Source organism: Nipponia nippon, unplaced genomic scaffold (genome assembly GCF_047370975.1).
Source record: "Nipponia nippon isolate SJK-2023a ecotype South Korea unplaced genomic scaffold, ASM4737097v1 scaffold_5, whole genome shotgun sequence".
In the NCBI taxonomy this organism is placed as follows: Eukaryota; Metazoa; Chordata; class Aves; order Pelecaniformes; family Threskiornithidae; genus Nipponia; species Nipponia nippon.
This window is the reverse complement of record NW_028262369.1, coordinates 38,461,384-38,474,723: the sequence shown is the minus strand read 5'-3', so window position 1 is coordinate 38,474,723 and position 13,340 is coordinate 38,461,384.

Sequence of the window (13,340 nt, the reverse complement as noted above, 5' to 3'; positions counted from 1 at the left end):
CTAGAGACTTAGCTTGCCAATGAAAAATGCAATATTTTGCACGTTATAGTAGCTATGCTTTTGTGACGCTACATAGTAAAGGGTGTTTCAGTCTTTCAATTTAGCTTATTTTTAGATGATACAATTTGATCACAAAAATGTGTGTCTCAGACCTACCTTGGATTCAAAGCAGCAATGCTTAAAGTCTTGCTTTAACCTCCTCACTCTCTTCTGAAAAACAAAAAAACAAAAAAAAAAACCAAAACCACCAAAAAACCCACATGCATTAAAAATTCATTAATCTTATTTCCTAAATGTTAGCCATGCAGAAATTAAAACAGCCAACTTCGCTTAGAGCTGCTTTATGCTGTTACAGCATAAAGGTTCAAGTTTCAGATATCTGTAACTTCACACTACAATGCAACCCAGTAGGTACTGTTATTTTTCTGATTTATGGATTGTTTTTTAATGACTGCATCAGGTACAAAATTACTATATTTCTTATGATTTCTTTTGCAGATCCAAATATTTGTCACTTATATTAAGAATTAACATGCAATAAATATTTTAATACTTAAATACTCACTATTCCAGTACTTAAATATTTACTACTCTAACATTTAAATCATCAGGTGACAATACAGCATTTACAAATAGGTATTCATTTTTGATAATTCTAAAAACTTAAACGAAGTTGTTCCCATAAATAAACAATGAGACTTTGAAACCTAAAATAAAAACATTACCTAGACACAACTTAAGACTCATTTATCCAGATGTGATGGGGTTCAAAGTAACATGCCTGAAAACTTGGTTTAGATAATAAAGCAGGAGATATTTCAAAACGTCTGCAATAATTTGGGGTCACAGTTTCAGCCAGAATAAGCATTTCAAGATTTTGTCTGGGAGAGAGGCAAGAGTAATGATATACAAAGGAAGGACAATGAAAATCTAATGTAATGAATGAACAAATAACTGAGGGAAAACAAAACACAATCCAAATGCTAAACCACAGTAAGACTTAAGAACGTGGAAGCCAAACTGTGCTTTCCATGGCATTCAAAAAGGGCACCTGTTGACAGCAGTGAACGCCCCAGCACGCATATGAGATAAAATTTATGCAATATGTATAATACAATATTAGAACTTTGACAGAAACCTACAAAAATAACAAAAAAAAAATTAAGAGGAATCTTAATATTGTCTCCCAATTTAAACCTGCAAAATATTTTCCATCTCTGAAACAAGGACAGACAGCACCTTTCTATTTACTACCTTCAAACTTACACCTCATTTTTCCATTTTGTAAACTTTGCCCCTGCATTTTATTAATCCACTATGAACAAAGAAGCCAAATTAATAGCTACCTGAGGTGTAACTGAAAGAAACTTGCACATGGCTGAAAGTGTGGGTTTCAAGTATGCATACAGAGGGCAAAGAGGACAAGACTGAGGAACTACCCCTATCTGACAGCTTCGATCGGGCTGTACAAAATCTGAACATTTCAGAGCTGGTGAGCCACTACAAGTCCTTACACACCTATGCAATTCCCCATCCTCAGTGAATCTACATGATATGAAAGTTAACTCTGAAAATGGGCCAGAATAGAGGTTTTTGGTTTTGTTTTTGGTAGATATGTTTCAGAACAGAAAGTCACAGTAAAGCATGACTGTTGCCAGCTTCAGACCCTGATCTTCCTTATCTTTGATCTCAAACTGTCCCCTAAACTCACTGCATACTCATTGTACAGTAATATGCAATACTAGTAGCAGGTAACAGTGCTAGCTAAATGGTACAACATTATAATCACTCTAAAAGATAAAATATATGTTCCAATGTATTTAACGAAGTAAATTCTACTTTCCGCGTTAATGATCAACATTCATTATTAATGGCTAAAGCACTGCATGGGGTATTCCCTTTTGGATGAATTCGTAAGAATTAACTTCCACTTACACTTGCATTTTTGCTTTAATGCTTTTCCTGTTCCTCTTCTGAAATGTTTACAGCTCACACACTGATGCTGGAGGAGTAACTGATTTCAAACTCAATGCCATCATTTCATAACTACACTTAAGGAATCACAGGGGAATAGAGTGTCACCACTGAGTAATATGAATAATTTCATGTTGCGAGATAAATGAGGCAAAGATAGGGCATTTATCCAAAAATCAATCCAGAGCCGCAGGCAAGGCTCCCTTTCATTTTTTCTTCCTTAAGTGAAGTGGGAGATATCTGTGTGTGATTTCATTTTGTTTCCATTTATACAATTCAGCATGCAACCTGTAATTATAGATTTTGGCACAAACTAGCACAAGCTTCTCGCTATTGATGTTGAAAAGCTATCCTTCAATTGGTTTTGCAAATGATTTTTTTTCCTGTATTGCAGCTACTCCACAACTAGTTAAACCGTACTGCAGGCAAGGTTCTTTTAAATTTATTTGTATTTTAGTAACTATTTTTTTTCTTAATTGAAAATTTTATATTAATTTTGAATCATTCAGAAAGAGCATCAACCAATGCATCAAACTGACATAATCATTATTTAGCTTGATTAAAAAAAAAAAAAAATTTCAATAAAAAAGGGTTTGAACTTTATTTTAAAAAATAGAACTTTGCTGCCCTCTACCTGTCAATTTCCAGACTGTGGGAGAAGACAGAAAAATCAGAACCAGAAAAAAAGCCCCAGACTTTTCACAGAATACTAAAAAGAGCTCAGAATTCAGCTATAATTACATGATCTGTCTTGATCAAGCAGAATACCAAAGTCACAATTATTGTCCCCATTTATTGAGTTTAAATGAGGGAATGCTGTAAAACTATTTGGAACATACAAAAAACCAGCCAACCAGCTCTTTTGCTTATGATTAAACATGGAGCGCACAACCATCATAGGAAAAATTATTTCTAAAGACTTTTAATTACATTCAGCTGGAAGACACTGCTCCAAAATCACTCACTCACTCAATCATCCATTACTGGGGCTACCAGCATGGCTTCCCTCAGGCCAAAGCCACTGCATTTCTTTTACGTATTTTGTTCAGTACATGCAGGACAAGACAAACGCCATGTTTCTACCTCTGCTTTCTCTCATGGGGGTACACAGTCCCTTTCCTTTTATAGACTATATTCTTCAAACACTCTGTGTTTGTTTTACTCCGTTATTAAAGGCAAGACCTGCAAAAGAAATTAGAAGGAATCAGTCTGAGCCACTGCTTCAGCAGATTTTCTTTCTGTTGCACTAAAGAGTGCTGAACATCCATGACTGCAATCACTGAAACAAAAGAAGAAAACCTCTCTTCCTTACTTTCCTTCTTCCATCAGAAATTCAAGTTGCATTTGCACTGAACACTTGTGGTGACTACAGGATCACTGCAACCATTACAGCACTCAAGTCAACACTGTTATTTAGATGGCAACAGACTTGTACCCCTCCTTTTTAAACCTGTAGTTTGTTCATTGGTTTCTCTTAATGCCCACTTAATTAAAACACCAGAGAAAAAAAGAACCCTCTTTGAATCCCCAGTAGCCTACCCATCTTACCGTCTCATTGAACAGTGGTAAGAGCTTCCAGTGAATACTTCCCATGTCCCCAGTTAGTTCTACAAAATAGGGAGACCGAGGCAATCTTCTTAGTATCGTGATGGTTAAAAAAAAAAATAGGATAAACCGACTTTTGCTTATATGAAATTAAAACCTAAGGAGACACACTAGGCCACCTCACCTTTTGGTAAGTGAAGCCATCAGCCAAAAGCAGGCATACATGGAACACAATGAAGGTCTGCTGCACTTTAACGAAGGCCTAAAGTAAGACAGATTGCTTGGGCTACTTGTGCTGCACGCTATAGCACACCAGGTCAAACATCTAGAGTGCGTCATTAACTGTAAAACATTATGAAGTTTTTGCATCTAGGGAATATAAATACACAAGCAAGATCCAATTTGTTAATTCTACTCCGACTTTGAAAGCCAGTATAAAGGAAAACAACAAGAGTATACCTTTTTAGATATACCCTTGATTTACTCCTTTTTTCTGAGAAAAGCCCTCCTTCACACAGGAGATCCCATCTATGCTTGTTCCAACGTGATTTATTCCAGTAACATTAACAACATGTTTTATTCCAGTAACATTAACAACCCTTCAGCTCTGACTGTTACTAAAATAAAGGAAGTTGCATGGACAGAAGAAGTTATCTTTTCTTACGGTTAATAGCGAAACTTCTGAAAAGCTTGGCAGGAAGAGAGACAGCTCCCGCTCCAGACAGCTTATAAAGATGTAAGAAGAGCGTACACTATCTGGAGAGCGATAGGGAGCGAGGAGGCCTTTTCCTGGTCACGGTCTAGGTTCTACTCTCTGGCAAAGCTAACAAATCAACACTAATCATCTCAGGATTACACCAGGCTCTGCTGCCTACCACCACAGAGGATAAAAAGCCTCCAAGAAGTTCACTCAGGATCTCATTTTATTAACCACACTGCTGCACAGAGACTACACCAGTGGGCTCCATTATAAAGCCTTAAGACAGATATCCAGACAGACTCGGCAATTTGGTCTTTGTTTTTTTGGGTTTTTTTTGTTGTTTTGGTTTTTTTTTTTTAATCTTGAGTTTGTTTTGAAGAACAACAAAACAACTCCTTTTTCTGTGAACTTCCCGGGGGGAAGGGGGGGGGGGGGGGGGGGGGAAGCAAGGCTTCCAAAAGGAACTGAAAACCAGATGAGTTTCACATGCCACAAAATAACAATTTTTGAATGGAAAACATGGAGAGCCACTTTGGAAATACAAGGACTGAAACACTGCACAAGCACCTCCTTTGCTCATGGAAAAGGAGTTAAATGAAAGCACCTTCTGCAACAAAAGAACACAGGTACAAAGCCAGCATTTTATTCGAACGGAAGTCCTGGGGTTATTAAGTCATGGTAGCAACAAAATACGTGATTCTGTGGTAGACTCTCTCTTGGAATCTCAGACTACTTTCAGCTGCTTTATGAGCTTCTATAATTTCCTTATCCAAGTGAGAAGTTAAACCATTACTAAATGAATTTCTACAAGACATCAGAAGTCTTTGGAAGAGCTAAATACAAGCAGAGAATCCTCGTCCTCTACTCAAGTTACTTCTAAAGCAGTACTTTCCTCTCGTACCACCATATATTCAAGGAGGTTCTGGGGGTTTGGTTTGAGGTTTTTTGTTTGGTTTGGGGTCTTCTTAACTACCAGTGCTCCCAAACAGCAGTCAAACGAACAAGAAACTAGAAGTACCACAACAAAAACTCTCTGAAGCAATCCTTTCCCAATCCATAGAAACTCTCCAAATTGAGAGGTCAATGTAAAGGACCTAATGCCTATGATTTTAAGAAGGTATTTATCTCCACTGATACAATCAGAGCAACCTGAAGTCTCTTCTCCTGTGAAGGGCTTATAATGTTTTCTGACCCACTCAGAGGAAAGGAACAAATACAAGAAGTTTTATGAGCACAGTTACAGATTTTATAGTAATATCATCACAACTGTACTCCATCATGCAAGTTCAACAAAACTAAAAGTAGAAATGTAATGTTACTAGGGAATATCACTAGAGAAACATCTTACCAACATTCCGCATTTGTATACTTTTACTGTAACGTTAAAATAGGCTAATCAGCTTGGGTTTATGATAGTCTGCCAATAAAGTCCAAAGGGATTTTACAAAAGACGGACATTGACTTAAACTTAGGAAAAAATAAAAAAATCAAGGCTAAGTAATTAGGATTATTTTTCTTAAGTTAGGAAAAAGAACTCCACAGTAATCTTGGAAAAAAGAAATTATGGCCAAACTCCATTTGGAAAGACAACATGGGTCCCAGGAACCAAACAGTTAAACTTCTCTTACAGGAAGCACGTAGGGGTCTGAAACAAAATGAAAGTGCTCACACAACCTTGCATCCTTGTTTTGCATTTTGAGCGTCTTATTTTAGTCACTTAAAATCTCAGGCACTTTAGTTTCTGTAATATGAAAGGCAAACTGAAGTTGCATCTGTCTGGACTTAAGTGTTCAGTACTATGATTGCATCTGGATTTAAATATAGTTTCTACATTAAAAAAATACTAGGAAAAAAGTTCAGGAAAAGTTTGAGGAGCTGAAGAATGGATAAGTCTTTTTGTATGTTCTTTCGAAGATTAATACTTGCCTCTCTGTCCATAATTGAGCTTCCAGCAACATTTATCATTGATTAAAAGGTTGGAAAAAAATAGTCAATGAACAACTGGGGGGAGGGGGAGAAGAAGAAATCAGTCCTGTATAAAATATCCTTAACACTTTGATGAGAAATTGGAGACCATGAGTGGTAAAACAAATGTGATAGGGGAAGAAGGAATCAGAGAGGCAGAAGGGAAAGTCGATCTTGATTTACAATACTGACATCAACCTAAGAATTAACACATTTGGTTAACACAGCTAATGTGTACAAAGAACAATTACCACAATAGGGGTGCCACTATCGCACCCTCCACAGGCTCGAGACACAAAAGATTCTGAATAGAGCAAAACTCAGTCAGAATAGAGTAAAAGAGGAAGTAAAAAGATAATATCCTATCAAAGATGTAGAATTTAGCTGCCTCTGATTTTGCCATGTTCCCTCAGCATACTTCCAGGGAAATTAAGTAAATATTTATGATATGGAGGAGAGGCAGAAGCAAAGGCTACAGCATCCAGAAAAATATCAGGCAAAATTCACATTCTGACAGCTACAACTTCTGTAAAGCAGGAAGTTGTTGGTTTCTGGTTGAAGTAACGCCTCTTTGCAAGAATCAAGCTTTCACAAAAAAATCCTGCTGCATTTAAAGCTTCCTGTGTTAACTGGTGTCTTTTATATTTTAAACATCATCTCATTTTGAAACGCTTGTTGGCTTTTTTGAAAAGCATTCTGAACCATAAAGAAAAATGTTTACAACATTAGAGTTAGTTTGATAAAGTCTTTGTGAGCATATTTTATAAGAAACACAAAATGAAAATCTGATTGTTTGAAAAATCTGTGAAATGGAAGCAATCTAATTCTGTTTGCTGAAGGTCTCTTATTTTTTGCCATATTTAACATCCCCAAAATCATATTGTCATGAATCTCCAGCTGCATTGATTACATCATGCACTTACGTAAATGTTGGAAAGCTACTAATGTCCATCTTCTCAACAAGCACAGTGCTTGGCTCTCATGTAAAAGTAATTAGCAAACTGCAGCGCTTTGGCACAAAGCTTTGCATGCTCTGAACATTCTCTAATGTACATGTTCGTACATTCACTAGGACTCTGTGGTTACCGCATTTGGCTGTAATTAAGCAAAATTAAAGAGACTATTATTTTACATTTACTTTCAGAGCTTGAAATACCCCTTTTGTAGATCATCTGATAACAAAAACTACCTTAATTCAAACAGCCTACTACAGTTTAATAATCTTTAACTCTTTCAGCACAAATCCAAGTTTATTAGGGATGAACTTACATGCTTCCATATTCACTTTGGGCAACTGAATTCTTTGTTTAAAATAAAAAAGAGTCTCTGTGGACACAGCCACTTAAGCTTTAAACAGGATTTTCTCTCTGCCTTCCTGAATTCCCATCTGACGAAGGACAGGCTAAAGGCCATAAATGCAGAGCTATCGTTACAGAGGAGACTGAAATACAAGTCAAATACAAGTTCGAATTTCCATTGGTTTGTCCTCTGTAAGTAAGCTATTCTTGTTTCTTCTGACAGACTAGTGTCCCATTACTCTTCTGGAGGAGCTGGACAGAAGACTATCAGTTCTTAAAAATATGCACAAGAAACTTATGTGACATTATAGATGAAAAGTAAAATAGTTTTGTTCCACTAAGGTTCCATCTTTTCTTCATGGATTAGCTTTCACAGAGCATGTATGGAATTGTATTTCTAGAATATCAGAAGAACTATCAGTTTTGTAAGAGTACTGTTGATGAAGCGTCCAACACTCGATCTTACTAAAACAGGCTGGGTGCTGCCCTGGCTGCGTTGCTGTCAATGGAAACTTTGCCATCGGCCTCAATGCACTGGGGACTTCACACAGAGCATACTACTTCTATCAAACATGCGACTGTTGTTTTCCATATACTGAGTATATTTTTCTGGCAAATAGCAAATCACTAAACCAAAGCAGTTTAATCTCCTTTAAAGCTGCTGCAGAAAATAAAATTAGTCTGACAATTGTGTCAGCATTAAAACTGCTTGGATAAGCCAAATGTAATCAAAGGCTGATAGCATATGCGTAACACCTTGCATTTAAAAATAGCCCTTTATACTTCATTAATCTTAAGGTTTAAAACAGATGATGGAGGTTTATGAGAAAACGAGTACTAGCTTTCAAGCAGATCCTTTCTAAATAATTTATAGTTAAAGCACATGTCAATGCTGCTATACAGACATGAAAGTTGCAAAAATAATATAGCTGAAGTGAATATAGCTAGAGATTACAAGGAGATTGCAAAGTCTGTAGGGCAGGGATCATCTTCTCTCTGTACTCTGAAATGCCTGCCAGGCTTTTGGGTGGTGTGAAAACACTGAGTATAAAGTAACATTTTCATGAGGCCTGTGTAGCATAAAGGTCATTCAATCAATCAATCAATCACATTTTTCAAACTATGTTTCTTTCTGTTACAACATGAATGTTCCTATTTCACAAGAGTATTTCAAAAACAGCTGTTATTTTAAAAAGTCAGTGTTGTACTCTCATCAAATTCAATAAAAAGCCAGGAAATCCCTGGAATTAGAAAACCTATACAGCTGTCCTCCTTACCTCTTATCCATGTGACATAGAAATGCAGATTGTGACTGCATTGTGCAGATCTGAGCAGTGAATGCAGCCTTACAAGGTGCTTAAATTGAGTCTATTTCTTCTCACTTAAAGTTACATTATGCTAGACTTAAGGCATGCTTTATTTACATGCATTCAGTCTCTAGTGGGAGTTTATATACTGTGCACTGGATAATTCTCTAAGTGAACAACAGTCCAGCATCAAGAAGAGTTTCAAGCAGAATACAAATAGAAAGCATTAGATGACTACCTCCCAGGGACAGCAAGTTCCCTGGGCTTACGTTGGGGATGAGGATTGGTCGATCTGTTCACCCTCAGGGGCTGTCTGGAATTATAGATCAGGGACCTTATTGTCATACCCCAGCTGCTGCACAAAGCCACTAGAAGAAAGGAGATTTACGAGTATTTCAGCAGCACTGAACCAGGGATACAGAAGCTATACAACTGGGAGTACAGTGGCTCTAAATCTGTAGGCATTATGCAAAAAGAAAATGCAGAGCTTGGCATCAAGGGAGCTCTCCCAGAGCAATAGGACATCTTTGTAAATTCTCTAAAGAATAAATTTAACAGTTATTAAAGAACAACACCCTGTTATTGCAGTCACTGAACTTTACATCACAAGGAAAGATGCAAGGGATTTTCAGAAAGACATCTGTCATTTAACAGTGACAGTGACCTCAGCACTGACGAGCAATTCAAATCCCCAGTGATGGAAACAAGTTAACCCCTTGGTACACGGTGGGTTGAGAACTCCAGCATTAGGACTGCCACACACTGTAACAGTACAGCCTACAGAAGGTTTTACCTTCAGACAAGCAATAGATGGAATGAGGTGTATTTTTAAAATCGTAGTTGCTGTACATAAAAACACTTATGACATTATTTAACATCATGCTATTGACAGCCTTCAAAAGGTGCAAAGGAATTTCAGTGGCAGAAATAAACCCTTCACTGAAAAACATTTATAACGTATTTAAGGACTGGGCACACAAGCAGGAAGGCTAACATCCTTTACATGTACCTATTTCACACAACAATCATTTTTTCACCAAGAGCGTGGACCAGTCAGATTTGGAACTGGGACACTCTAGAGATCCTGTGTAGTCTTTTCACTAGGAACTGCTACAATGTTGGCCTGCAACCTGACCTGACCCTAATTCCTATACATAGTCCTAAGGAAACCCAGAGAGAAATACAAAATCTGCCGATATGTTCTAGACACTCAGCAGATGTCTGCAGAGCTAGAAGAGGGATAGGCCGTAGAGATTACTCCATCCCAATGACTCCAGTATCCCCCATGATACCTATGGAGAGTAGGACCAGACGAGAAGCTCTAAGGAGTAATCCAGCAAGACCTCCAGCCCTGCTTGACCCCACCTCACATTCTGTGCATTTCCACACAGAAAACTAGCACAACACAAGACAAAGTATCCCTCCTTCTGGGAAGGGCACCATGCTCATTATGAGACAAACCTTCACAGCTAAGGAAGGCAACTACATCTGTCCAACACTGAACTCTACTGTAGTCACTACTAATAATAATTTAATTGGAAAGCTCTTTCCTTCCAGAGTCAACTGCACTTCTTGATCACCAACTTAGCCTCACACCACCTGAACTGACTATTCACTTTTTCCAAAGGAAAACACATAAAAAGAGACACACATGGTGGGAAACCTATGGTTGAGTCTGCCAGAGAACTCAGGTCTCATAACTGTTTATAGTTTCGCCTGTCTTTTGAGGGAGGAGATGCCCATGTAGCATCACAGATTGCTTAGCAGTAACTAGGGATTGTTCCTTCCCCTCCCCTTTTTTAAGTTGTTCTCTGTGGTGTTTAACAAGTGTGTTACTTATCACTAATGGAAACAAAAAGTTACAGCGATAGACACAAAGGCTGAAAAACAAGGCAATACCATATGGAGCCCCACACAATACCAATAAAATCAGTTTTAGGCTTTTAAAATAAAATGCGGTAGGGATTGCATAAGATTCACCCTTGTCTGAATAATAACAGTTAAAATAAGTTCTCTAAAATACATATTCTAGCCCCATGAAAAGACATTTGATCAGCAAGCAAAACACAGCTGACATTAGCTAGGATGGCTACACAACAGTGATCCTCTCCAGCCTTATAAATCTATAGCCATAACAGACTATGCCACTGTACTCCAGGCGAACAGTGACTGCATGCTAAACAAATTGCTGATCTGCCATCACAGTCCCCTCCCTCACAGTAATTAGCTTCCAGACGGATGCCTTTAACACAGTAAAATATTCAGACAACCTAAAGCACATTTAGATCGTAAGGCAACTGTAAATTGTCCACTGCCACATGTGTAGTAGCTACATGCTTCTCTTAGCTACGTCCTGGGAAATTCAAACAGGCTCCAACATGTTTCAGTCACCTCAGTGTGAAAAGAGGAAGACTGATTTATAGGTACTCTTGAAGGAACCTCACCAATTGATGGTTTAATGATACAGCAACCTTACTGACTGATAAAAAAAAAAAAAATAAAAAGGATCTGGACCACAGTGTTATTAGCTGGTGATGAAGGACATCTATCTTATGACCTTTCTGAAGTGAGAAGATTGAAAAGGATTGTACCTTGACCAAGATACTCTTTTTTTAAGTGGAGCACATCAACACTTGCAGCTCTCTTCTTAAGTCCATACAGCCGTTCTACTCTTCACAATCTTTGACAAATATTCACTTAAATATGCAGTAGGTTGTGCTTATTCGCAATATATGCCTTCCTCCTGCCACCATATTATCCATTCTTTTTTGGTACCCCACAAAAGATCCCAACATTCTTGACTTACCTTCACAGCTTTGGGTATAGAGAGAACCCTACAAACACAGAAACAGTTTGGAATACACATGTTCTAGAGTCCACAAGGAAGATATACGGGGTAAAGAGGAGTGAAGATGGCAAGTCTCCATAAAAAGAACAGGCATATTTGGTGTGAAGACTCAAATGTTTGACCTGCAGGGGACCACAAAGGCAAGCAGGTTATTTATTCCTTGTTCTCCCCTAACACTTGGTATTCTTCAATCCTGGAAAAAAAAAAAAAAAAAAAAAAAAAGAAAAATAACCACGCTTCTGCATACAGGCAGAACTTTCTTTTAAATCAGAATCACAAGATAGTAGGGGGTCTTGGGGTCTTGTTAAAAAACATTCGCTTTTATGTTTTTGCCTCAGCAGATTTTGATGTTCCAGTTCACCCTCTAGGTATTTATTCCTTTTCCTGTGGGCATCAGCTTTGAAGTACCAAAGGATGGGATGAGGAAAGCTTAGATTTGTAGAATAAGATCAGAAGCTCTTTTGTTTTAGATGTTGGACTTCAGTTTATACACATTTTTATTTATACAGAAAGGTTTATTCATTGGCTAGCTGTATTTAAAAACCAGTCAAATGCATTTAAAGACAGCTGAATTGAGCTGCAGGACTTAGTACAGTTAGAATTATTTTAGAAGCAAGTACAATACTGTAAGCCTAAAAACTTAGGACAATTTTAGAAATGAACTTAAAAATGAATTAAACAGATGATATGTTATTCATTTTTATACTTAACTCAGAACAAACCTTCATTCCTAACAAACCTGATGTAAAATTTCAATCCTCTCACATGATTTGAGGGACTTCATTGCAGGCTTTAGACCCATGAATATGTGGGACTTACCAAGCCTTTCCTTGCTTTAAGTTGGGAGGAAGCATCTAGGACAGACCCAACTCTCTGATGATTATGGGCATTCCTTACAATAAAGTTTCTCCCTACAATCCTAAAAGCTGAGTGGGTGAGGACTTCATGTAGTGGGAGGATAAAACCAATTGAAGAAAAGCTCTGGATCCTCTATTTTAGTGCTGCCTAAAAAGAGCAGGAGACATTCCAGCATCTGAAAAATATTGGAAGATTAGATTGGCATTTAAAGAAAAACTTGGTTGTTTGTTTTTTTTTTAGAAGTCTGTTGGCAGAAGACAGCAAGAAAGCGTATAGTTAATATTTCAGCAAGCTGAAAACTGATTTGATTCATTCTTAACCGTAAGCAGTACAGGAAAAGCCAAAGCAAGAGAATCTACAGGCTCATTTCAAGATTTCAATCCTTTGCGTAGCATGAAAACAAGCCAAATATTACATGAGTGTGATACTAATTGTTCTACAGTTACACCGTGTAGCAAAAAATAACTGTATTTAAAAAGCCTAGTGCATTTGGGCTGCAATACACATTAAGAACACACAGATATGGTAATTAATCAGTATGTGCAAGTTGCAAGGATTAGTGCTCATATTTCTTTCTACTGTACTGCACTGCTACCTTGCAAGGTACCTATATCCACCAGCTGCCTAAACTCCATCCAGTTGCTTTTCCCTAATCAACTGACTCTTCAAGAAACACCATTAGTAACCAGTCATCATCCAGAGTGTGAGCCATCAACAACTATATTTCAAGCCCAGTTTTCCACTGATCTTTCATTTAGTTAACCTGGTCTTTAGGGATGGGCGATACAACTATGCTCCCAAATTGTTTGTGGTTTTATAAGCCATATCACTCAAAGTAGTCAATA